The following is a 25215-nucleotide window of genomic DNA, read 5'->3' on the forward strand; positions in this document are numbered from 1 at the left end:
TTAAGTCATGTGCTTTATTTTCAAGGCTTTTGTATACATATTGTTAAACTGCCCTCCAGAAGTGTTGGACTATTTATTCACTCACACAGTGTGGGAGTGATTTTCTCACCACTTAATCAATAGATGTTTCGAAAATCTTTTTACTTTGGTAAGTGAGCTAATCTTACATTCAAATATATGTATCATGTCTGCTTTACAATCATAGCTCCGGGGCATACTGCAAGGCTCATTCCTACCCAGGTGTCCAGTGGTGGTGTGGGCCTTGGGAGCCAAGCCCATCTAGCTCCTCCCTGTGTCCACTGCAGACCTACCTAAAGTGGAAATGTGCCACTTGAGGATGCTCAGCAGCAGCTAAACCCCACTTATGAGACCGATTGAGTGACTGAGTGTACTCCAGGTGCAGAACTGGAGATCAAAGGATCATTGATTTACCCCGAGCACTTATCTGGTGTGAAAGCAGTGACCACACGACAATCTCATGGAGGATTCAGAGTGCGCAGCAGCACTCAGCTTTAAGAGAGAGTGGGGTGCCTCATGGGGCCCAGGACCCACGTGGGCAGGCCATGGCACCTGGGTCAGCAGCCACACCAGCAGAGGACCTGCTGCTCCACGGTGGGCCCCGCTGTGGTCCTGATGCCCAGCCTCTCTCATCTCAGCTCATGTGCCAGATCTGGTTCTCCAGTCCTCCTGGTGATTCTGTGAGTTCCCCAGATTTTTAAAATAAATCCCTTTCCTGAGTAAACAACCAGCCTGTTTATTTTGCCTACAATCAAGAGCCCTGGCTAGTATGGTTACAGAATCTCTCAAAATGTAGGTTTCCAAATCTTGAAGTGGGCAAGCCACAACCCATCTGAGGACAAGCCTGATGGCAGGTCCTGCTGAACAGACAGAGCCTGGGGAAGGAAAGAAGGAGGGAAAAAGGAAGACTGACAGACTGTGAGAGGGCAGTGAAAGTCCCCTCCTTCCAGCTTCTGCATCAGTTTCACTCCCTCATGGAAGGTTCAGGACTCCAACTGATCCAAGCCCCAGGTTTTTCCCTTGATAACAAATTCAAAATTTGAATTTAACTAGAGGTTTCTCAATTATTCAAAAGTAGAGTGTTCCTATGAAATCTTTCATAAGCTGAAATGGTGAAAAGCAAAGAAGCAATTACCTTAGGACACATTTTGCTAACAAAATAAATTGAGATAAACACAGATGCTCACAGACACAGTCCTAGGCTGTGGGCGCTTGATGCTGAGACGCTGAGTGTAGTTCCAGGGAAGGAGTTTGGTGGAGTCGCTCTGGTTGCTCTTTGAGGGGGTACTACCTATATGACAGTTGCCTGCAAAGCCAGTGCTATTCTTCGCTTTTGCCTTTATTTTTGTAAAAGCGAACTTCCTCTTTAGACTTTGTTCTGGTTAACAAAAATAGGTACTGATGTGATGTGGATTTTTCACAAAAGTGAAGTGGCATAAACTGATCTTTTGAAAAGTGGGGATACCTGTATTTACTTGTTAAAATATTTGTTCTCTGTCTGGTCCCCACAAGGGTGACATGTCAGGGATGGTAATAATCAGGTTCACTCCTGATAATGACGTCAGATAATAACATCCATTCACTCTAGCGCTGCAGTATCTGGAGTGCTGCTCAGTGAAGCTATGTTAATGAGCATCGTAAGCAGATTCCTGATTCCTTCAAAAAGAGTTTGTTGTCACTTTAGTGTGTTTTGTCATCACCCACCTCTTGTTACTTGGAAAGTGAATTTTGTTCTATTTCCCCCCATATTTCATTACCTTGAATTTCGTTGTATGAAATGACCTTTCTCTTGATCTTGAGTGGCCCTTGAAGCAGGGTTTCAGTTCCCAGTCAGAGACCGAGGTCAGGTTGTGGCCGTGAGAGTGCTGAATCCTAACTGCTAGACCAGCAGTCAGTGACATGGCCCTGGCCCTTCGGCTCTGCAGAAAAGATAAAGACAGAAAGTAGTGAAACAAGTAAAATATTAATTAGGAGGCAAAATAGTACATTATGTGTGGATAAATACACAGGCAGACTAAGAGAGTCAGCCACACTGTCATAGCAGTTTATCACTTTTATGGAGAATTTGTTTCATGTTTTCTTTGGCCTGTCATTTTGATTTGCCTGGTTCTGAGTCCACATTTATTTTATCTCAAGGTCTTCCTCCTGTGTGCACATGCACCCCTCAGCCAAGATGGATTCCAGTGAAGGGGCCAGTGGATAGCTTTAATATCACTCCCATTTGACCTCCAAGGAGCTTTCTAGTCAAGAAGGTCTCCTTGACATCAAGAATGAGAAATACATGGTCTCTTATCTTTTATTTGGGCAGGGCTCAGCCTCCTCTCTAGACTGTCCTGCTCTTGCTACGTCGGAGCTTCTGTTCACAGGGAATGAACTCCAGTGTTCACCCTCAGAGGGGTGGCATCTATCTCCTGCTCACTCGCTTTGAGCAATCTAGTTCTTCCATTGTCCCTCCCATTCCTTTAATTACTGTGGTTAGATAATAGATCAGGCCCCAACGCTTTAGTAAAATAAATTGATGTTCTCTCTGTTCACAGCCTGCAGGAGACTGACCGCCACGTCATCATGTATGAAACATGCCAGAGCTCCAGTGCAAGTTTGCATAATCTTGGAAATGCATCTGTTTCTTCATAACAAACCACCCCAAAGACAATAATGACCTTTCATTTGGCCACAGGGACATTTGTCTTTGTTATCCCCTAGTATAAGCCATCAGTCGGTGGGGACTCAGAGGCTGGGCTGGAACCCCTGAAGCCCTGCTGTGTCTGGTATGTGGTGATCAGAGCAGCCCAGATGGAGCTGGAGCTGAAGCCTGGAAAGTGGCCTCCCGCATGGCTCCGTAGCTTCCTCACGGTGTGGTAACTGCGTCCTTGGTGAGCTGTCCAAGGTGAAGACCGTACTATGTCACCTCATAGGACCTAGCCAAGGAAATCCAATACCATCACTGTGGCCATAGGCCCTCCAGGTCCAAGAGGAAGGGGCTCTGTGTCATTGTAGAGAACACGGGTGGGGGGAGGGAAAACACATCAAGGGTCTATAGGATGCACCTACTACCTGCCACACAGGTTGTCACCCGAGGATGGGAAGGGCTAGGCAACAGCAGTAGGAGCACAGGTAGAACTGGACAGACATGATTCTGGTCACAATGGATTACATTTGGCCACCTGACCTTAGATGCACTTTTCAGTTGCATTACATGAAAGTCTTAAGATCTCTGCTGGTGTCCAGAGACACCAATTCTCTGCGTGGAGAATTCTACCAAAACTTAATGACTTGAAACAACATACAGCTATTATCTCATGGCTCCCATGGGTGAATAATCTGGGCACAGCCCAGCTGAGTACCTCAGGGTCTGTCACAGGCTACAGTCAGGGGCCACAGTCCCATCCCAAGGTTGGACAGGGAGGGCTGCCTCTAAAACCACTCACCTGACTTGGTCCTCACTGGCTATAGAGCCAACGGCCTCACTCTCTTGCTGGCTGCTGGACAGAGGCCACCCTCAGCTCCTTCCACACAGACCTTGCCAGAAGGGCAACTTGCTTCATAAAGTGTAGAAGCCTAGAGGCATAGAGAGAATAGCATCCTGGCCAGAGATATGCCCTCTTTTCTCCATATGCTAAGGGTTAGAATTAAGTCTGGGTCCAGTCCACTCGCCAAGGAGAGTGGGGCCTCGTCAGACACTGCCCACCACAGGGTCCCAGGAAGCTTTTCCCATCCCTGACCAGGTATCCTCACTGCATACTTCAATTGATGATGAAATAGATGTGAGTAAATTATAGGAACACTTCAAACACTCTTTGGATTGAATTATGATGGTGGGCCAAGAGTCTGGATGAATGAATTATGTTAAATTTTACACAGTTTAGTTTGTAGAGCTCTTTAAAAACCTGATACACTGTCATTACCCTCATTTCAGTCAAATTTTAATCCTAATCTCTTCCAATTCAATATTTTAAAATTTACCAACCATATTAAGACATGCACAGAATGGAAATGTGAGTACCAAACCTGTTCATGACTGCAAGTTTTATTTACTTTAGAAATCTCTATTTACATATTGCATTAGATGTATTTATTAGACATCACATCTTTCTATGAGATTTTTCTATTCCTTAGATATGCATCACCCCTTTCCTCCTTTGCTCGGTGATTCTGCAGACCTCTCTTGTGTAACGTTTGTTCTCCAAAGGCTAAAAACCACATTCTAAGCATAGTTTCTTGTCCAGAGCTTTCTTGAATTGGACCTGACCTGCTCCTTGGTTCCGTTTCTTAGGGGAGGTTTCAGTGGTGTGAGCCGGAGTTTCCTCACACCACAGTAGTGTCAGGGCCTAGGGAACAGGAAATGCTCTCAGGCTAGAGGACCAGCCCACTCTGGCCAGCAGCTCCCTGGAAGCATCCCGGCTGAAGCGCCAGTTTCTCTCTGCTGCCCTGGCTTCCCTGTATCCTCCCTGTGGCCCTGTGTATTCTTACTCCCAGTGCAGGCCCAGGTTCTCCTTATCTCTAAAGCATGGTCCTTCTTCTGTCTCACCTTTCTCCCCTCCTACTCCTCCACTATTTTCCTGACTCACACTTACGCATGGTTGGATATCCTTAGGCCTATGTTTATATCATGCTTTCAAATTTTCAAAACACTTCCAACTTAAAAAAACAACAACTGATAATTGTGAGCTCCTTTGTCTCCAGATTTCTATAGCCTCAGCACTGTGTTGGAGAGAAATTCCTGTTGTCTTACTCAATCCTTGTTTTCTTTTTTTTTTTTTTTTCCCCAACTTTTGATGTTTAAAATAATCACAGATATTTAGGAAGTTGCAAAACCAGAATGGAGAAGATTTTCAAGAGGGCAGAGGAGTAAGATGTGGATATCATCTTTATCCCCACAAATACATCAAAAATACATCTGCATGTGGAACAACTCCTACAGAACACCTACTTAATTCAGACAGAAGACCTCGGGCTTCCAAAAACGCAAGCCAATCTCCACGTAATGGGAGATTAGAAATTAGATTAGGGGAAAAGAAAAAAGAGAAAGGAACTGAGATGGGAGCTGTGACGGAGTAAAAATTTCTGCACACGTGGAAACCCCTTCACAGGCAGGGGTGGAGAGGAGCTTTGAAATTTCAGAAAGGTGTGGAGCAACATGTGCACAGCAGGCAAAGTGGAGAGAATTCAGCACAGAGATCAGTGCCATCCAGCACTTCCCAGCCTGAGACACTTGTCTGTGTGCCCATTGCAGATCCAGAGAACTTTGTAGAAATATTGGAGTTCACCCTGAGAAGGCAAATTGCCTGGAGCTCATTGAGTAGCAAGGACAGACAGCTCAGGCCACAAGAAAATATTCTTACAACCACTCTTCCTCTCTACATATATTTTTTGTCTTCTTTTCTTTTTAATTTTGTCTATGATTATTCTTTTCTATTAATAATTTCATTTTTTATATTTTTACTTCTTTTTCAATGCTTTTATGTTTTGGATATATTTCTTTTATTTTTTCCATTTTCTACAGGGCTTTTTCATTATCTTACATTTTCCCCATGTTTTTGGTTTTGTATTGTTGTTAGTCTAGTGTTTGTTTTCATTTAGTTTGTTTTCAATTAGTTTTATTGCTCTCTTCTTTTTGGTTCTTCTTTTATTTTTCATTTCTTCTCTTCATTTTGTGAATGTGAGTGTATGAGTTTCTCTTTAGTGTTGCTTTTACTATTTGCCTTGGGGTTTTATCTGTCCTTTTTTTGTTAGCATGCTAATATTTGATAAATGTTTTATATTACTTTATTTTTCTCTTCTGTGCTCTGTGACTTGTGGAGTCTGGTGTTCCAGTGAGGGGTCAGGCCTGAATATCTGAGGTAGAAGACCCAGATCCAGGACATTGGACCACTAGAGAGCATGTGACTCTGTGGAATACTAATTGGCAAGAGCTCTCCCAAAGGTGTCAGTCTAAACACTAAGACCCATGCAAAGGCCAGCAAGCTCATGTTGGACACCTCAAGCCAACAACTAATAAAGTTAGTTAGTTGGTCACTCAGTCATGTCCAACTTTATGTGAAACATGAACTATAGCTTACTAGGCTCCTCTGTCCATGGAACTGTGTAGGCAAGAATACTGAAGTGGGTAGCCATTCCATTCTTCAGAGCATCTTTCCAACCCAGGGATTGAGTCTGAGTCTCCTGCATTGCAGGCAGATTCTGTACCATCTGAACTACTGGAGAAGCCCAAAAACTAGCAAAACAGCTTAGCAGACAGGGTGCCCTGCCCAAAGATATCCCAAACTCACAGATAACCAACACACTACTAGACATGGCAGTGCCCTTCAGAGAGACAAGATCCAACTTCACCCACAAGAACACAGGCATCAGTCCCCTGCCCCAGCAGAAATCCTTCAGAAGACACTGGTCCAAACTCACCCACTGGAGACAGACTTCAAAAGTAAAAGGAACTATAATCCTTCAGCCTACAAAAAGGAGACCCCAAACACAGTAAATTAAACAAAATGAAAAGGCAGAGAAACATGTAGATGAAAGAGCATGATAAAAGCCCACAAGACCAAATAAATGAAGAGAAAATGGGCAGTCTACCTGAAAAAGAATTCAGAGTAATGATAGTAAAGCTGATCCAAAACCTTGGAAATAAAGTGGAGCACAGATAAATAGACTGGAGGCATGGAACAAGAAGATACAAGCCATGTTTAACAAGAACCTAGAAGAAATAAAAGACAGACAATCATCAATAAGCAACACAATAGCTGAAATAAACAAAACAACTGACAAAGAATCAATCTCCAAAATATACAAGCAGCTCACGAAGCTCAATACCAGAAAAACAAACAATCCAATCAAAAACTGGGCCAAAGGACTGAACAGACATTTCTCCAAAGAAGACATGCAGATGGCTAACAAACGCATGAAACGATGCTCAACATCACTCGTTATTGGAGAAATGCAAATCAAAACCATAATGAAGCATCATCTCATACCAGTCAGAATGGCTGCCATCAAAAAGTCTACAAACGAAAAATGCTGGAGAGGGTATTGAGAAAAGGGAACCCTCTTACACTGTTGATTGGAATGCAAACTGGTACAGCCAGTATGGAGAACAGTGTGAAGATTCCTTTAAAAACTGGAAATAGAGCTGCCATATGACCCAGCAATCTGCTGCTGGGCATGCACATCAAGGAAAAAAAAAATTGAAAGACATACATGTACCCCAATGTTCATTGCAGCACTGTTTACAATAGCCAGGACATGGAAGCCACCTAGATGTCCATTGGCAGATGAATAGATAAGGAAGTTATGGTACATATACCCAATGGAATGTTACCCAGCTGTAATAAGGAATGCATTTTGCCGAGAGCCAGCATGGGAGATCCAACCCATGACAAGGTCATGTGGAAGAGACCTGACGAGCAAGGTGGATCAGGACTGGAGGGACTCCCTGGACCTGCTCAACCATCTACCCCCCAAAACAAGAATCTGTCCATCTTACTATTTTGTGCCTTTCACCAACTCTTCTGACATTAACAGGGGGCTATCCCCGACCACCTTTCTCTGGAAAAAATCAACTTAGGGCTCTAGTTGATAAGTCTCTTGGGCATGAAAGGAATATTTCAATTCAAACCCCTTCTGTTGGCATGCTAGCTTGCTTGGCATGTTTATCCAGACTCTTGCAGCTACGCTTGTGATTGTTCACAGCCTCCCAACTGTGAGAGGCATGGGAAGCCTAAAACATTCTAAAAATACAGAGCCTTTTGAAGAGTTAAAAACTGTTAGAATAGTGCTGGTGTAGGATTTCATTGTTGAGCCAATGCTTGCTGCCAAGTTCCCATATCCCTATCCACTGTGCACCTGGGAGTACATTAGTTAACATAGTTGGAATGTAAGAAAAACAAGTGGTAGCCTTGGAATTAACCACATCAGACCTTTGAGCTAATTGGTTATTTCTTTGTTGTAACTCACTGCACCTTTGCTCCGTGAGAATGTAACTCTGTTTAATACTTTCTGAGGCTGACATAGATTAGAAATATAAAGAAAAAATACTTCAAGGGAAAATAAGTTTTCTGGTTGAGCAGCCTTTATCAAAAGAGGGTCATAAAATGTCCACAGGCCTCCAAGGCCAGAAGATAATGTACACAACATTGTTTATGGGAAAGGTATGCAGAAAAAATCCTAGTTTCGATAAAGACAAAACAGATGAAATGTTTGGGCTGACACTGCATGACTTTGCATCTTTCACTTCCCTCTATGTACAAGTCAAGGTATAAAAGTTCCTTTTGAAAATAAAGTTATGGGCCTCGCTCACTGAAGCTTGGTCTCCCCATGTCATTTTTTCTTTCTCTCTCTCCCTTTCTTTTTCAGGCTGATCCCTTGGAGAGCAGAGGCTTTCTGAGTTCACTTTCCTGCCTGGGCTTCTAAGACCCTCTCGAGAAGGTGCTCTGCACCTTCTCCCCATCAAGAGGGCACCTGTGGCCTATGTGAACAGAGCAAGTCCCGTGTTGGGGCTTTATTGGCTTTCTGTGTAAACCAAGGAATGTCAACCTCTTTCTCTCCTTTATTTTCTTAATTGCAACATTTTTTCTTTATCTCTCTCTAAATCTCTCTCACCAACACTGTCTCCCCTGAGGGTATCCCTGGATCCTGCTGAGGCTAGACCCCAGCAGCATTTGAGTCAGTTCTAATGAGGTAGATGAAACTGGAGCCTATTATACAGAGTGAAGTAAGTCAGAAAGAGAAACACCAATTCTGTATATTAACATATATTTATGGAATTTAAAAAGACAGTAACAACAAGCCTATGTACAAGGCAGCAAAAGAGAAACAGGTGTAAAAACAGACTTTTGGACTCTCTGGGAGAAGGTGAGGTTGGGACAATTTGAGAGAGTAGCATTGAAACGTGTATGTTACCATATGTAAAACAGATGACCAGGGCAAGTTCGATGCATGAAGCAGGGAATTCAAAGTGGTGCTCTGGGACAACCCAGAGAGATGGGTGAGGAGGGAGGTGGGTACGGGGGTCAGGGCAGGGGGACACATGTGTACCCATGGCTGATTTATGTTGATATATAGCAAAAACCATCACAATGTTGTAAAGGAATTATCCTCCAATAAAATGAATTAATTTAAAAATGCACTAGAGGGAACCAATAGCAGAAAAACTGAGGCAGAAGAATGGAAAAGTGGGCTAGAAGACAGAAATGTGGAAATAACTGAAGTAGAGAAAAATAAAGAAAAAGAATGAAAAGAAATGAGGACAAACTAAGAGACCTCTGGGACAACATTAAGTGCAAAAACATTTGAATTATAGGGGTCCCAGAAGAAAAAGATTAAAAAAAAAAAAAAGAGTATGAGAAAATATTTGAGGAGATTATAGTTGAAAACTTCCCTAACATGAAAAAGGGAAAAGCCACTCAAGTCCAGGAAGCCCAGAGAGTCCCATATAGGGTAACCCAAAGAGAAACATGCTAAGATATATATTAATCAAACTAACAAAAAATAAACACAAGTAAAAAATATTAAAAGCAGCAAGGGAAAAGCAACAAATATCATAAAAGGAAATCCCCATAAGGCAAACATCTGATCTTTCAACAGAAACCCTTCAAGCCAAAAGGGAATGGCAGGGAATATTTTAAAAGATAAAAGGAGAAACCTACAGCCAAGATTACTCTACCCAACAAGAATCTCATTCATCTTTCAACAGAGAAATCAAAAGTTTTGCATATAAGCAAAAGTTAAGCAAATTCAGCAACAAAGCAATTTTACAACAAATGATAAAGGAACTTCTCTAGACAGGAAACACAGAAGAAAGAAAAGACTTTAAAAAAACACACAAAACATTAAAGTAAATGGTATTAGGATCATAAATATCAATAATTACCTTAAAGGTAAATGGGTTAAATGCTCCAACTAAAAGACAAAGACTAAATGGATACAAAAACAAGACCAATATATGTGCTATCTATAAGAGACCCACCTCAGAACTAGGGACACATATAGACTGAAAGTGAGGGAATGGAAAAAGATATTCCATGCAAATTGGAAATCAAAAGAAACTGGAAGTCAAATTCTCATAACTGATAAAATAGACTTTAAAATAAAGAGCATTACAAGAAACAAAAAGGGACACTACATAATGATCAAGGGATCTATCCAAGAAGAAGGCATAATAAATATAAATATATGCACCCAACATAGGAGCACCTCAATACATAAGCAAATGCTAACAAGTATGAAAGGGGAAATCAACAGTAACACAATAATAGTGGGGGACATTAACACCCTACTCACACAAAAGGATAGATCATCCAGACAGAAAATTAATTAAAAAACACAATCAAATGACACATGGATCAGATGGACCTAAGTGATACCTACAGGACATTCCATCCCAAAACAATAAACAACAGTTTTTTTCTCAAGGGCACATGGAACATACTCTGGGATAGATCACCTCTTGGGTCACAAATCAAGGCTTGGTAAATTTAAGAAAGCCAAAATGGTATCAAGTATTTTATTTCTTACCACACCACTACAATACTAGGTATTAATTACAGGAAAAAACTGTAAAATCACAAACATATGCAGACTAAACAATACACTTCTACATAACAAAGAAGTCACTGAAGAAATCAGAGGGAATTTTAAAAATACCTAGAAATAAATGATAATAATAACATTATAACCCTAAACTTAGGGATGTAGTAAAAGCAGTTCTAATGAGGAAGTTTGTAGCAATAAAAGCCTACCTGAAGATATGAGAAAAACACCACATAAACAACCGAAACTTATACCTAAAGCAACTAGAAAAAGAACAACAACATCAACAAAAATCCAAACTGAGCAGAAGAAATCATAAAGATCAAAGCCTAAATAATATTAAAGAGAAATGAAAGAAACAATAACAAATATCAAAAAAAAACTAAAAGCTGCACCATTAGCCAGACTCACAAAGAAAAAGAGGGAGAAGATCTGAATCAAAAAATTAGAAATGAAAAAGAAGTTGCAGCAGACTACACAGAAAAACAGAGGACTGTAAAAGACTGATTTAAATAGCTATAAGCCAATAAAATGGACAGCCTGAAAGAAATAAACAAATTTTTAGAGAAGCGCAATCTTCCAAGACTGAATCAGGAAGAAATAGAAAATATGAATGGATCAATCACAAGCATTGAAATTGAAACTGTATTTTAAAATCTTACCACTGGGATGCCCCAGAGAGATGGTATGGGGAGGGAGGTGGGAGAGGGGTTCGGGATTGGGAACTCATGTACACCCGTGGTGGATTCATGTTGATGTATGGCAAAACCAATACAGTATTGTAAAGTAAAATTAAAAAAATAATAAATATACCCTAACTGGTACTTTTCCAAAAAATAAAATAAAATAAAATCTTACCAAACAAAAAAGCACAGAGCCAGATGGCTTCACGGTGAATTCTGTCAAACATTTAGGGGAAAACTAAGACCTATCTTGCTCAACTCTTCCCAAAAAAAATGCAAAAGAGGGGAAACTTCCAAACTCACTCTAGGAGACCAGCAACACCTTAACACACACAAAAAAACAGAAGTTCAGTTGAGTTCAGTTGCTCAATTGTGTTCAACTCTTTGTAACCAATGGACTGCACCATGCCAGTCTTCCCTGTCCATCACCAATTCCCGGAGCTTACTCAAACTCATGTCCATTGAGTTGGTGATGCCATCCAACCAACTCAACCTCTGTCACTCCCTTCTCCTCTTGCCTTCAATCTTTCCAGCATCAGATTTTTTCCAATGAGTCAGTTCTTCCCATCATGTAGCCAAAGTTTTGGAGTTTCAGCTTCAGCATCAGTCCTTCCAATGAAGATTTAGGACTGATTTCTTTGGGATCTCCTTGCAGTCCAAGGGACTCTCAAGGGTCTTCTCCAACACCGCAGTTCAAAAGCATCAGTTCTTCGGTTCTCAGCCTACTTTATAGTCAAACTCTCACACCAGTACATGACTACTAGAAAAATCATATCTTTGACTAGACGAACCTTTCTTGGCAAAGTAACGTCTCTATTTTTAATACACTATCTACACTGTTCATAGCTTTTCCTCCATGGAGCAAGTGGCTGCTAATTTCATAGCTGGAGTCACCATCTGCAGTGATTTTAGAGGCCAAAAAAATAAAATTTGTCACTGTTTCCATTTTTTCCCCATCTATTTGGCATGAAGTGATGGGACTGGATGCCATGATCTTAGTTTTCTGAATGTTGAGTTTTAAGCCAACTTTTCACTCTCCTCTTTCAGTTTCATCAAGAGGCTCTTTAGTTCCTCTTCACTTTCCATGGCATCATCTGCATATCCCAGGTTATTGATATTTCCCCCACTAATCTTGATTCCAGCTTGTGCTTCATCCAGCCCCAGCATTTCTCATGATGTACTCTGCATATAAGTTAAATAATCAGGGTGACAGTATACAGACTGACATACTCCTTTCCCGATTTGGCACCAGTCTGTTGGGCCATGTCCAGTTCCAACTGTTGCTTCTTGACTTGCATGCAGATTTCTCAAGAGGCAGGTAAGGTGGTCTGGTATTCCCATTTCTTTAAGAATTTTCCACAGTTTGTTGTGATCCAACAGTCAAAGGCTTTGGCATAGTCAATAAAACAGAAGTAGATGTTTCTCTGGAACTCTCTTGCTTTTTCAATGGTCCACCAGACGCTTTCAATTTGATCTCTGGTTCCTCTGCTTTTTTAAACCCAGCTTGAACATCTGGAAGTTCAAAGTTCACATACTGTTGAAGTCTGGCTTGGAAAATTTTAAGCATTAATTTTCTAGTGTGTGAGATATGTATAATTGTGCGGTAGGTTGAGCATTCTTTGGCATTGCCTTTCTTTGGAATTGGAATGAAAACTGACCTTTTTTCAGTCCTGTGGCCACTGCCGAGTTTTCCAAATTTGCTGGCATACTGAGCACAGCACTTTCAAAGCATCATCTTTTAGGATTTAAAAAGCTCAATTGGAATCCCATCACCTCCACTAGCTTTGTTCATAGTGATGCTTCCTAAGGCCCACTTGATTTCACATTCCAGGATATGTGGCTCTAGGTGAGTGATCACACCATCGTGGTTATCTGGGTCATTCAGATCTTTTTCTGTATAGTTTTTCTGTGTATTCTTGCTACCTCTTCTTCATATCTTCTGCTTCTGTTAGATCCATATTATTTCTGTCCTTTATTGTGCCCATTGTTGCAGGAAATGTTGCCTTGGTATCTCTAATTTTCTTGAAGACATCTCTAGTCTTTCCCATTCTGTTCTTTTCCTTTGTTTCCTTGCATTGACCACTGAGGAAGGCTTTCTTATCTCTCCTTGCTATTCTTTGGAACTCTGCATTCAAATGGGTATATATTTCCTTTTCTCCTTTGCCTTTAGCTTCTCTTCTTTTCTCAGCTACTTGTAAGGCCTCCTCAGACAACCATTCTGCCTTTTTGCATTTCTTTTCCTTGGGGATGATCTTGATCCCTGCCTCCTGTACAATGTCATGAACCTCCATCCATAGTTCTTCAGGCACTCTGTCTATCAGATCTAATCCCTTGAATCTATTTCTTGCTTCCACTGTATAATCATAAGGGGTTCGATTTAGGTCATATCTGAATGATCTAGTGGTTTCCCCTATTTTCTTCCATTTAAATCTGAATTTGCCATAAGGAGTTCATGATCTGAGCCACAGTCAGCTCCCAGTCTTGTTTTTATTGACTGTATAGAGCTTCTCCATCTTTGGCTGCAAAAAATATAATCAATCTGATTTCAGTATTGACCATCTGGTGATGTCCATGTGTAGAGTCTTCTCTTGTATTGTTGGAAGAGGGTGTTTGCTATGACCATTGCATTCTCTTGGCAAAACTCTGTGAGCCTTTGCCCTGCTTCATTCTGTACACCGAGGCCAAATTTGCCTGTTACTCCTGGTATCTGTTGACTTCCTACTTTTTCATTCCAGTCCCCTATCATGAAAAGGACATCTTTTTTGGGTGTTAGTTCTAGAAAGTCTTGGAGGTCTTCATAGAACCATTCAAATTCCGCTTCTTCAGCATTACTATTCAGGACATAGACTTGGGTTGCTGTGATATTGAATGGTTTGCCTTGGAAACAAACAGATTATTTTGTTGTTTTTGAGATTGCATCCATGTACTGCATTTTGGACTCATTTGTTGACTATGATGGCTACTCCATTTCTTCTAAGGGATTCTTGCCCACAGTAGATATAATGGTCACCTAAGTTAAATTCACCCATTCCAGTCCATTTTAGTTTACTGATTCCTAAAATGTTGATGCTCACTCTTGCCACCTACTGTTTGACCACTTCCAATTTGCCTTGATGCATGAACCTAGCATTCCAGGTTCCTATGCAATATTCCACTTTACAGCATAGGACTTTACTTCCATCACCAGTCACATCCACAACTGGATGTTGTTTGTGCTTTGGCTCCATCTCTTCTTTCTGGAGTTATTTTTCCACTGACCTCAAGTAGCATATTGGGCAGGCACCTACCGACCTGGGGAGTTCACTTTTCAGTGTCCTATCTTTTCCTTCATCTTTTCATACTGTTCATGGGGTTCTCAAGGAAATAATACTGAATTGGTTTGCCATTCCCTTCTCCAATGGACTACATTTTGTCAGAATTCTCTACCATGGATCTGTCTTGGGTAGCCCTACATGGCATGACTTATAGTTTCCTTGAGTTAGACAAGGCTGTGGTCCATGTGATCAGATGGGTTAGTTTTCTGTGATTGTGGTTTTCAGTCTGTCTGCCATCTAATGGAGAAGAATAAGAGGCTTTTTGAAGCTTTCTGATGGGAGAGACTGACTGAGGGTCTTGTTCTGATGGGCAGGGCCATGCTCAGTAAATCTTTAATCCAAATTTCTGTTGATGGGCAAGGGTTGTTCCCTCTCTGTTATTTGATCTGAGGCCAAACTATGGTGGAGGTAATAAAGATAATGGTGACCTTTTTCAAAAGGTCCCATGCACACACTGCTACACTCAATGCCCTCAACCCTGCAGTAGACCACTGCCAACCTACATCTCTGCTGGAGACTCCTGGGCACTCATAGGCAAGTCTGGGTCAGTCTCTTGTGAGGTCACTGCTCCTTTCTCCTGGGTCCTGGTGTGTACAAGGTTTTGTTTGTGCCCTCCAAGAGTTTGTTTCCCCAGTCCTGTGTAAGTTCTGGTGACTCTATTGTGGGGTTAACAGTGACTTTCTCCAAGAGGATTTATGCCATATCCAGGTCTATTGCACCCAAAGCCCCTGCCCCTGCCACAGTCCACTGCTGACCCATACCTCCACAGGAGACACTCAAACACAGTTCTGTCTCAGTCTCTGTGGGGTCTCTGGGTCCTAGTGTGCACAAGGTATCTTTGAGCCCTCTGAGCATCTCTGGAGGGTATGGGATTTGGTTCTAAACATGATTTCGTCCCTCCTACTGTCTTGCTGGGACTTCTCCTTTGCCCTTGGATGTGGGGTACCTCCTCAAAGTCACTCCAGTGCCACATATCCACTGCTCCAGCACCACACAGCCACCTCTCCAGCACCACCAGTCACCTCTCCGGTGCTCCAGCATCTACCATCTTTTGGGGCTTCTCTGCCCTTTGGATGTGGGGTATCTCCTCACAGTAGTTCTAGCACCACGCAGCTACCACTCCATCACTGCAGGACGTTTTAGTCTCCATAATTGCATTAATCATCCTCCCATAATAAATCTCTATCTATCTATCTATCTCTCCTATCAGTTCTATTTCATTGTAGAACCTCAACTAATTCAATGATAAACCCAAATAAGCTCATGCCAAGATACATTACAATCAACTCTTAAAAACTAAAGATGAAGAAAAGAATATTTAAAACAGAAAGAAAGAACTCTTCATTTAAAGTAGGGGAAAAACAGAAAGATGGTAGATTTCTCATCAGAAACTATGTAGAGCAGAAGGAATTGTTACCTCTTTTACATGCAAAAAGAACTGCCAACCTCACATCTTGTTACCAGTAAAAATCACCATTAGGAATGAAGGGGAAGTCAAGACATTCTCAGATGAGGAAAAGCAAAGAGATTCTCCCACCAGCAAACCTACCCTAAAAGAATGACTAAAAGAGAGTTATCTAAACAGAAATAAAAAGATAAAATACAAAATCTGGAACAGTGGGAAAAACGAAAGAACAACCAAAAGAGAAAAAATGTAAGTACATAAAATAGACTTTTCAGATTTCAGATTCTGAATTTGATGATTGAAGCAAAATTAAAACATTCCCTGATACCATTCTTAAAGTATGCAGAGAAAATATTTAAGATAATTATAAATGGGAGAAGATAAAAGGATCAAGTGAGGGTAAAGTTTTTATATTTCATCCAAACTGGTAAAATATTGACACCATTAGACTGTGACAAGTTATTTACATATAATTTAATTCAACATGTAGTTATATATACAGTATTTAATAATTAAATATAATTTAGTAATTAAGTGAGCAACCATAAAATATCTATCCAAATATAGACACTCAAAGTACTTCACTGATATATCAAGATGGAATTTTAAAGAAAGCACAAACAACCCACAAGAAAGTATGATAAAGGAAATAAATAAAGAAGGAAAGAAGCAGAAAATGAAGATTAAAATAACACACTTCAGTGCTAACATTTAACAACTGCATTAAATGTAATTGGTATAAATATACCAATTAGGTGACAGATTGACAAAGTGGACTTAAAAATGATCCAAATATGCCATTTACAAGAAATTCATTTCAAATACAATGATATAGGAAGGTAGAAAGCAAAGACTGGAAAAAGATACACCATGCAAAATTTGATCAAATGAAAATATACATAAGATTAATAAGCTACAAGAATATATAGTACAACACAGAGAATATAGCCAACATTTTATAATCGGTATATTGTATACCTGAAATTTATATAATACAGTACATCAACTGTATCTTGATAAAAAAGCATGAATGACTATATTTATATCAGATAAAGTAACTGCAGAGCAAAGGAAATTACTAGAGACAAAGACAGACATTACATACTGATATACAGATCAATCCATCAAGAAGATATAGCAAACCTAAGTGTGTAATGTATCAAACAACAAAGCTAAGAAATATGTGAAGCAAAAATTATTGATTTGAGGAAAGAAATACAAATTCTTGACTATAGTTGGAGACTGCAGTACTCTTCTTCCAAAAATTGATATAATATGAAGACAGAAAAGTAAGTACATAGAATATTTCAGCAACACCATCAGTCAATAGCATCTAACTGACAGTTATAGGATATTTCATTCACTAACAGAAGAATGCACATTCTCCTCAAGCGTTCATGGAACATTTACAGACTATTCCATATCTAGGGCCAAATAAACTTTAACAAATTTAAAGTATTATAATCATACAGTGTACATTATCTGACCACATGGGAGTCAAAGTAGAAATGAGTAACAGAAAAGTTACAGGAAAATATCTAAACACTTGTAAACTAAGCAAGACAATTTAAAATCGATCACTGATCAAAGGCAAATAAAAAATACATCAAACTGCATGAAATAGAAATACAACACATCAAAATTCAGGGGACAAAGTAAAAAGAGAACTGAGAGGAAAACCTTAGAACATTAAATATTTGAATTAGAAGAAAGGAAATAGTTTAGTACCCTAAGTTTTCACTTTATAAAGCATAGGAAAAAGGAGCTATATAAATCAAAGAAAGTATAAAGAAGGAAACAATAGAGATAAGAGTAACAATCAATGTAAGTGAAAACAGAAAAAAAAAGGGGGGGGGGGTCCTGGATTAAAGCAACAAAAAGCTGGCTTTTTGAAAAGTTCCACAAAATTTACAGACTCTAACAAGACTATCATCCTGCTTATTTAACTTACATGCAGAATCCAGCCATCTCATCCTCTCTGACATCCGCTTCTCCCACTGCCCCCAATCCTTCCCAGCATCAGAGTCTTTTCCAGTGAGTCAACTCTTCCCATGAGGTGGCCAAAGTACTGGAGTTTCAGCTTTAGCATCATTCCTTCCAAAGAAATCCCAGGGCTGATCTCCTTCAGAATGGACTGGTTGGATCTCCTGGCAGTCCAAGGGACTCTCAAGAGTCTTCTCCAACACCACACTTCAAAAGCATCAATTCTTTGGTGCTCAGCCTTCTTCACAGTCCAACTCTCACATCCATACATGACCACAGGAAAAACCATAACCTTGACTAGCCGGACCTTAGTCAGCAAAGTAATGTCTCTGCTTTTAAATATGCTATCTAGGTTGGTCATAACCTTTCTTCCGAGGAGTAAGCATCTTTTAATTTCATGGCTGCAGTCACCATCTGCAGTGATTTTGGAGCCCAAAAAAAATAAAGTCTGACACTGTTGCCACTGTTTCCCCATCTATTTCCCATGAAGTGATGGGACCGGATGCCATGATCTTTGTTTTCTGAATGTTGAGCTTTAAACCAACCTTTTCGCTTTCCTCTTTCACTTTCATCAAGAGGCTTTTGCATCACGGACTCGATGAACGTGAGTCTGACTGAACTCCGGGAGATGGTGATGGACAGGGAGGCCTGGTGTGCTGCAATTCATGGGGTCACAAAGAGTCGGACACAACTGAGAGACTGAACTGAACTGAGTACATCATGCAAAATGCCAGGCTGGATGAAGCACAAGCTAGAATCAAGATTTCCAGGAGAAATATCAATTACCTCAGATATGCAGATGACGCCACACTTATGACAGAAAGCAAAGAAGAACTAAAAAGCTACTTGATGAAAGTGAAAGAAGAGAGTGAAAAAGTTAGCTTAAAACTCAATATTCAAAAAACTAAGATCACAGTATCCAGTTCCATCACTTCATGGAAAATAGATGGGGAAACAATGGAAACAGTGACAGACTTTATTTTCTTGGACTCCAAGATCACTGTAGATGGTGACTGCAGCCATGAAATTAAAAGATGCTTTCTCCTTGGAAGAAAATATATGACCAACCTAGACACCATATTAAAAAGCAGAGACATGTCTTTGCCAACAAAGGTCAGTCTAGTCAAAGCTATGGTTTTTCCAACAGTCACGTATGGATGTGAGAGTTGGACTTGCACATCTGAGCACTGAAGAATTGATGTTTTTGAACTGTGGTGTTGGAGAAGACTCTCGAGAATCCCTTGAACTTCAAGGAGATCCAACCTGTCCATCATAAAGGAAATCAGTCCTGAATATTCACTGGAAGGACTGATGTTGAAGCTGAAACTCCAGTATTTTGACCACCTGATGTGAAGAACTGACTCATTTGAAAAGACCCTGATGCTGGGAAGGTTGGAAGGCAGGAGGAGAAGGGGATGACAGAGGATGAGACGGTTGGATGGCATCACCTACTCAATGGACATGTTTGAGTAAACTCTGGGAGTTGCTGATGGACAAGGAAGCCTGGCATGCTGCAGTCCATGGGGTTGCAAACAGCTGGACATGACTGAGCGACTGAACTGAACTGAACTGACTGAAAATAATTCAAAACAAAGAAGAAAGTAGGAAGAGTTGGTCAATTTGATTTTAAGATTTTTATGCTATGGTAATCAAGACAACATGTTATCGGTCCAGGGATGAACACAGATCAATGGAAGAGAGTAGAGAACCCAGAAACAGCACCACAGAAGTATAGCAAGTTGATTTTGACAAAGGCACACAAAACATTCAATCAAAGAAGACAATCTTTTCCATAAATAGTGCTAGAGAAATTGTCATAGCAAAAAAAGAAAAGGAACTTGATGACAAAATTAGTTCTTAATGGATCCTAGAAATAAATGTAAAATGTGAAACTATCGTACTCATAGTAGAAGATCTTTGGGACTTCGACTTTAGTGAGAAGTTTTCAGGCATGAAGAATCAATAACTCAGGCTGTATCAAAATTAAAAGATCTTCTCTGTGACTAATCTTGTTAAGGAGGATGAAAGGACAAGCTATAGAATTGGGGGGGGGGGGGCGGACTTGCAAGCCACAGAGCTGACAAATGATTTGTGTCCAGAATACTTAAAGAATTTTCAAAACTTGACATTAAAAAAGCACACAATCCAATTAGAAAATGGGCAAAAAAAAAAAAAAAACCATGTAGAGACAATTGACTGAAGAGCATATATAGATGGCAAATAAGCACAAGAAAAGATGTTTAGCAACACTGGACCCTAGGGAAATGCAACTTAAGACCACATCATGATGAGATCTAATTCCTCTTCTGTGTCCTGCTACTGAAACAGATGAAATAATTTTTTAAATAATAATAATAACAATACCAAATGCTGGTAAAGATGTGAGGATACTGCATCTCTCATAATTGCTGTGAGCATGTAAAAAGTTTCAGCTACTCTGGAAAATAATTCAGCAATTTTTTAAGAAAACTGTGTCTAATTTACACAATAATCATTTGGGGGCATTTATCCCAGACCAAAAATCACACAGTCCCAGTTAAACAAAGACACTCCTGTTTGGTATGGCAGAAATTACTTCCCAGAATCCAGGGCAAATGCCAGGCATCTCTTTAGCCAAAGAAGGAGAAACTCTATGCAGTCAGCAAAAACAAAATCTAGAGCTGACTGTGGCTCAGATCATCAGCTCCCTATTGCAAAATTCAGGCTTAAATTGAAGAAGCTAGGGAAAATCACTAGGCCATTTGACTTAAATCAAATCCTTTATGATTATACAGGGGAGGTGATGAATCAGTTCAAGAAATAGGTTTGGTAGACAGAGTGTCTGAAGAATTACAGACAGAGGTTCATAACATTATATAGGAAGCAGTGACCAAACCATTCCAAGGGGGCGGGGAGGAGGTGAGGTTTGCAGGGAATGAAAGCAGGCAAAGTGGTTGTCTGAGGAGGCTTTACAAATAGCTGAGGGAATGAGAGAAGTGAAAGGCAAAGGAGAAAGGGAAAGATATACCCAACTGAATACAGAGTTCCAGAGAATAGCAAGGAGAGATAAGATGGCCTTCTTCAACAAACACTGCAAAGAAATAGAGGAAATAATAGAATAGGAAAGATTAGCCATCTTTTCAAGAAAATTAGAGATACCAAGGGAACATTTCACGGCTCAATAAAGGACAGAAATGGTATGGACCTAACAGAAGCAGAAGATATTAAGAAGAGGTGGCAAGAATACACAGAAGAACTGTACAAAACAGATCTTAATGACCCAAATAATCATGATGGTGTGATCACTCACCTATAGTTAGACATATTGGAGTGCAAAGTGAGGTGGGCCTTAAGGAAGCTAGTGGAGGTGATGGAATTCCAGCTGAGCTATTTTAAATCCTAAAAGATGATGTTGTTAAAGTGCTACAATAAGCTCAGTTCAGTCACTCAGCCATGTCCAATTCTTTGCGGCCCCATGGACTGCAGCACACCAAGTTTGGAACCGTTGACATTTGAGCTGAGCTCTAAAGATGGGGGAGGGTTTAGATGAGTGGACTTAAAGAGCGAGGCAGTTCTAGACAGGCTGTGGGGTTGAGCAAGAGCTGCACCTGGAGTAGGTCAGCGTTGGTCTGCTAGGGAGGTGGAGCAATATAGATTCTGACCCAGCACTGCCCCTTGGTGCTGTGCAGCCTTAACCAAGTCACCTAATCTCTCTGATTCCCAGAGAGAGCCTTTCTCCTGAATAGGAACAATTTTAATAAAAATATCTTTCTCAATGTATTTTTGGAAGAACTCCATGAGATTTTTAATGTAGAAGCATTTAGTGCAGTGTCTAAAAAGTTTCCCAAAAGATCTAGATGCCTAAGTAGGGCTTTGAAGAATGAATAGTTTTTGAGATGGACAAAGGATAGGAAGCTATCTCAAAACATGGGGAAAACAACAAAGTATAGAGGCATGAAGCAGCCCTGGATGGCTGCTTACTAACCAGAACAGTGAGTTACACCACCAGGAAGAAGCTCACCAAGATGTGTTTCCATCACACTGAGACCAAGAACTGTGTGGGCCAGAAAGGTTTTGGTGAAGACACTGGTGGTGGTGATGATGACAACAGAAAGAAGAAAGGGAGGAGAGCTCAAGAAGCAGAAAGAAGGAGAAGCAATGGAAAGAGAATTAAAGGAAAAGGAAATAGTAGTTTCTCTGCCAGGTCTGCTCCCACCTCAAAACCTTCACACATTGCATTTCCCCTGCCAGCTGGGCTGTTTCTGCAGGTAACCATGTGAATTCCCCAGGCTTCTACTAAATGTCTTCCGACCAGTATTTTGCCCAATGGATCCAAAATAGCATCATCCCTATATTTGTAGCTTTCTTCTCTGCTGTTTTTTCTCCTAAAGTCCCTACCCTCATCTAACATATTTCACATTTATTCATTTATTTGGTTGTATCAATCTCACTTCCCCAGATATGAGCTCCATGAAGTCAGCATCTGTACTATTTTATTCACAAGGGTCTTTAGAAGCAAGAGTCTTAATCAGTGTCTGCAAAGAAGAGCGTTGCTAATAATTTGCTCCATGAATGAAAGAAGATAGAGAAAGAAGAGACAGGATGGAGGGGTTAATAGAAGGTTGAGGAGGAGGAAGAAAAACCACTGCATCACTGTCATTCAGCAGCCAGGTTGTGAAAATGTGGTGAAGTGAAGTGACGGGAAAGTCGCTCACTCATGTTTTACAGCTCCATGGTCTACCAGCTCAGTTCAGGCGCTCAGTCGTGTCCGACTCTTTGTGACCCCAAGAATCGCAGCACGTCAGGCCTCCCAGTCCATCACCAACTCCCGGAGTTCACTCAGACAAATGTCCATCGAGTCGATGATGCCATCCAGCCATCTCATCCTCTATTGTCCCCTTTTCCTCCTGCCCCCAATCCCTCCCAGCATCAGAGTCTTTTCCAATGAGTCAACTCTTCCCATGAGGTGGCCAAAGTACTGGAGTTTCAGCTTTAGCATCATTCCTTCCAAAGAAATCCCAGGGCTGATCTCCTTCAGAATGGACTGGTTGGATCTCCTTGCAGTCTAAGGGACTCTCAAGAGTCTCCTCCAATCCACAGGTCAAAAGCATCAATTCTTCTGCGCTCAGCGTTCTTCACAGTCCAACTCTCACATCCATATATGACCACTGGAGAAACCATAGCCTTGACTAGATGGACCTTGGTTAGCAAAGTAATGTCTCTGCTTTTGAATATGCTATCTAGGTTGGTCATAAATTTCCTTCCAAGGAGTAAGCATATGTTAATTTCATGGGTGCAATCACCATCTGCAGTGATTTTGGAGCCCCCAAAAATAAAGTCTGACACTATTTCCATTCTTTCCCCATCTATTTCCCATGAAGTGATGGAACCAGATGCCACGATCTTCGTTTTCTGAATACTGAGCTTTAAGCCAAATTTTTGACTCTATTCTTTCAATTTCATCAAGACACCTTTTCTTTCCTCTTCACTTTCTGCCGTAAGGGTGGTGTCATCTGCATATCTGAGGTTATTGATATTTCTCCTGGCAATCTTGATTCCAGCTTGTGTTTCTTCCATCCCAGCGTTTCTCATGATGTACTCTGCATAGAAGTTAAATAAGCAGTGTGACAATATACAGCCTTGATGTGCTCCTTTTCCTATTTGGAACCAGTCTGTTCCATATTCAGTTCTAACTGTTGCTTTCCTGATGTGCATATAGGTTTCTCAAGAGGCATGTCAGGTGGGCTGGTATTCCCATCTCTTTCAGAAATTTCCACAGTTTATTGTGATCCACACAGTCAAAGGCTTTGGCATAGTCAATAAAGCAGAAATAGATGTTTTTCTGGAACTCTCTTGCTTTTTCCATGATCCAGCGGATGTTGGCCATTTGATCTCTGGTTCCTCTGCCTTTTCTAAAGCCACCTTTAACATCTGGAAATTCATGGTTCACATATTGCTGAAGCCTGGCTTGGAGAATTTTGAGTATTACTTTGCTAGCATGTGAGATGAGTGCAATTGTGTGGTAGTTTGAGCATTCTTTGGCATTGCCTTTATTTGGGATTGAAATGAAAACTGACATTTTTCCAGTCCTGTGGCCACTGCTGAGATTTCCAAATTTGCTGGCATATTGAGTGCAACACTTTCACAGCATCATCTTCCAGGATTTGAAATAGCTCAACTGGATTTCCATCACCTCCACTAGCTTTGTTCATAATGATACTTTCTAAGGCCCACTTGACTTCACATTCCAGGATATGTGGCTCTAGGTGAGTGATCACACCATAGTGATTATCTGGGTCATGAAGCTCTTTGTTGAACAGTTCTTCTGTGTATTCTTGCCACCTCTTCTTAATATCTTCTGCTTCTGTTAGGTCCATACCATTTCTGTCCTTTATCGAGCCCATCTTTGCATGAAATGTTCCCTTGGTATCTCTAATTTTCTTGAATAGATCTCTAGTCTTTCCCATTCTGTTCTTTTCCTCTATTTCTTTGCATTGACCACTGAGGAAGGCTTTCTTATCTCTCCTTACTATTCTTTGGAACTCTGCATTCAGATACCTATATCTTTCCTTTTCCCCTTTGCTTTTTGCTTCTCTTCTTTTCACATCTATTTGTAAGGCATCCCCAGACAGCCATTTTGCTTTTTTGCATTTCTTGTCCATGAGGATAGTCTTGATCCCTATCTCCTGTGCAATGTCAGGAACCTCCATCCATAGTTCATCAGGCACTCTATCAGATCTAGTCCCTTAAGTCTATTTCTCACTTCCACTGTATAATCATAAGGGATTTTATTTAGGTCATACCTGAATGGTCTAGTGGTTTTCCCTACTCTTTGATTTAAGTCTGAATTTGGCAATAAGGAGCTCATGATCTGAGCCACAGTCAGCTCCTGGTCTTGTTTTTTCTGACTGTATAGAGCTTCTCCATCTTTGACTGCAAAGAATATAATCAATCTGATTTCGGTGTTGACCATCTGGTGATGTCCATGTGTAGAGTTCTCTCTTGTGTTGTTGGAAGAGGGTGTTTGCTATGACCAGTGTGTTCTCTTGGCAAATCTCTATTAGTCTTTGCCCTGCTTCATTCCGCATTCCAAGTCCAAATTTGCCTTTTACTCCAGGTGTTTCTTGACTTTGTACTTTTGCATTCAATCCCCTATAATGAAAAGGACATCTTTTGGGGGTGTTAGTTCTAAAAGGTCTTGTAGGTCTTTATAGAACTGTTCAGCTTCAGCTTCTTCAGCGTTACTGGTTGGGGCATAGGCTTGGATTACCGTGATATTGAATGGTTTGCCTTGGAAACGAACAGAGATCAT

The 25215-nt window shown here is 40.7% G+C and overlaps 1 long non-coding RNA gene across 1 annotated transcript in view; it reads right to left on the reverse strand.

Moving 5' to 3' along the window:
• The window catches only part of LOC132659305 (uncharacterized), a 42647-nt gene extending 22427 nt beyond the window's left edge, over positions 1 to 20220 (reverse strand). The window contains exon 1 of the long non-coding RNA XR_009599575.1: positions 1776 to 20220. This is a non-coding gene — a long non-coding RNA (uncharacterized LOC132659305). The remainder of the gene's footprint in view (positions 1 to 1775) is intronic.
• Between the last annotated feature and the right edge of the window lie 4995 nt (positions 20221 to 25215).

This window comes from Ovis aries, chromosome 2 (genome assembly GCF_016772045.2).
Source record: "Ovis aries strain OAR_USU_Benz2616 breed Rambouillet chromosome 2, ARS-UI_Ramb_v3.0, whole genome shotgun sequence".
In the NCBI taxonomy this organism is placed as follows: domain Eukaryota; kingdom Metazoa; phylum Chordata; class Mammalia; order Artiodactyla; family Bovidae; genus Ovis; species Ovis aries.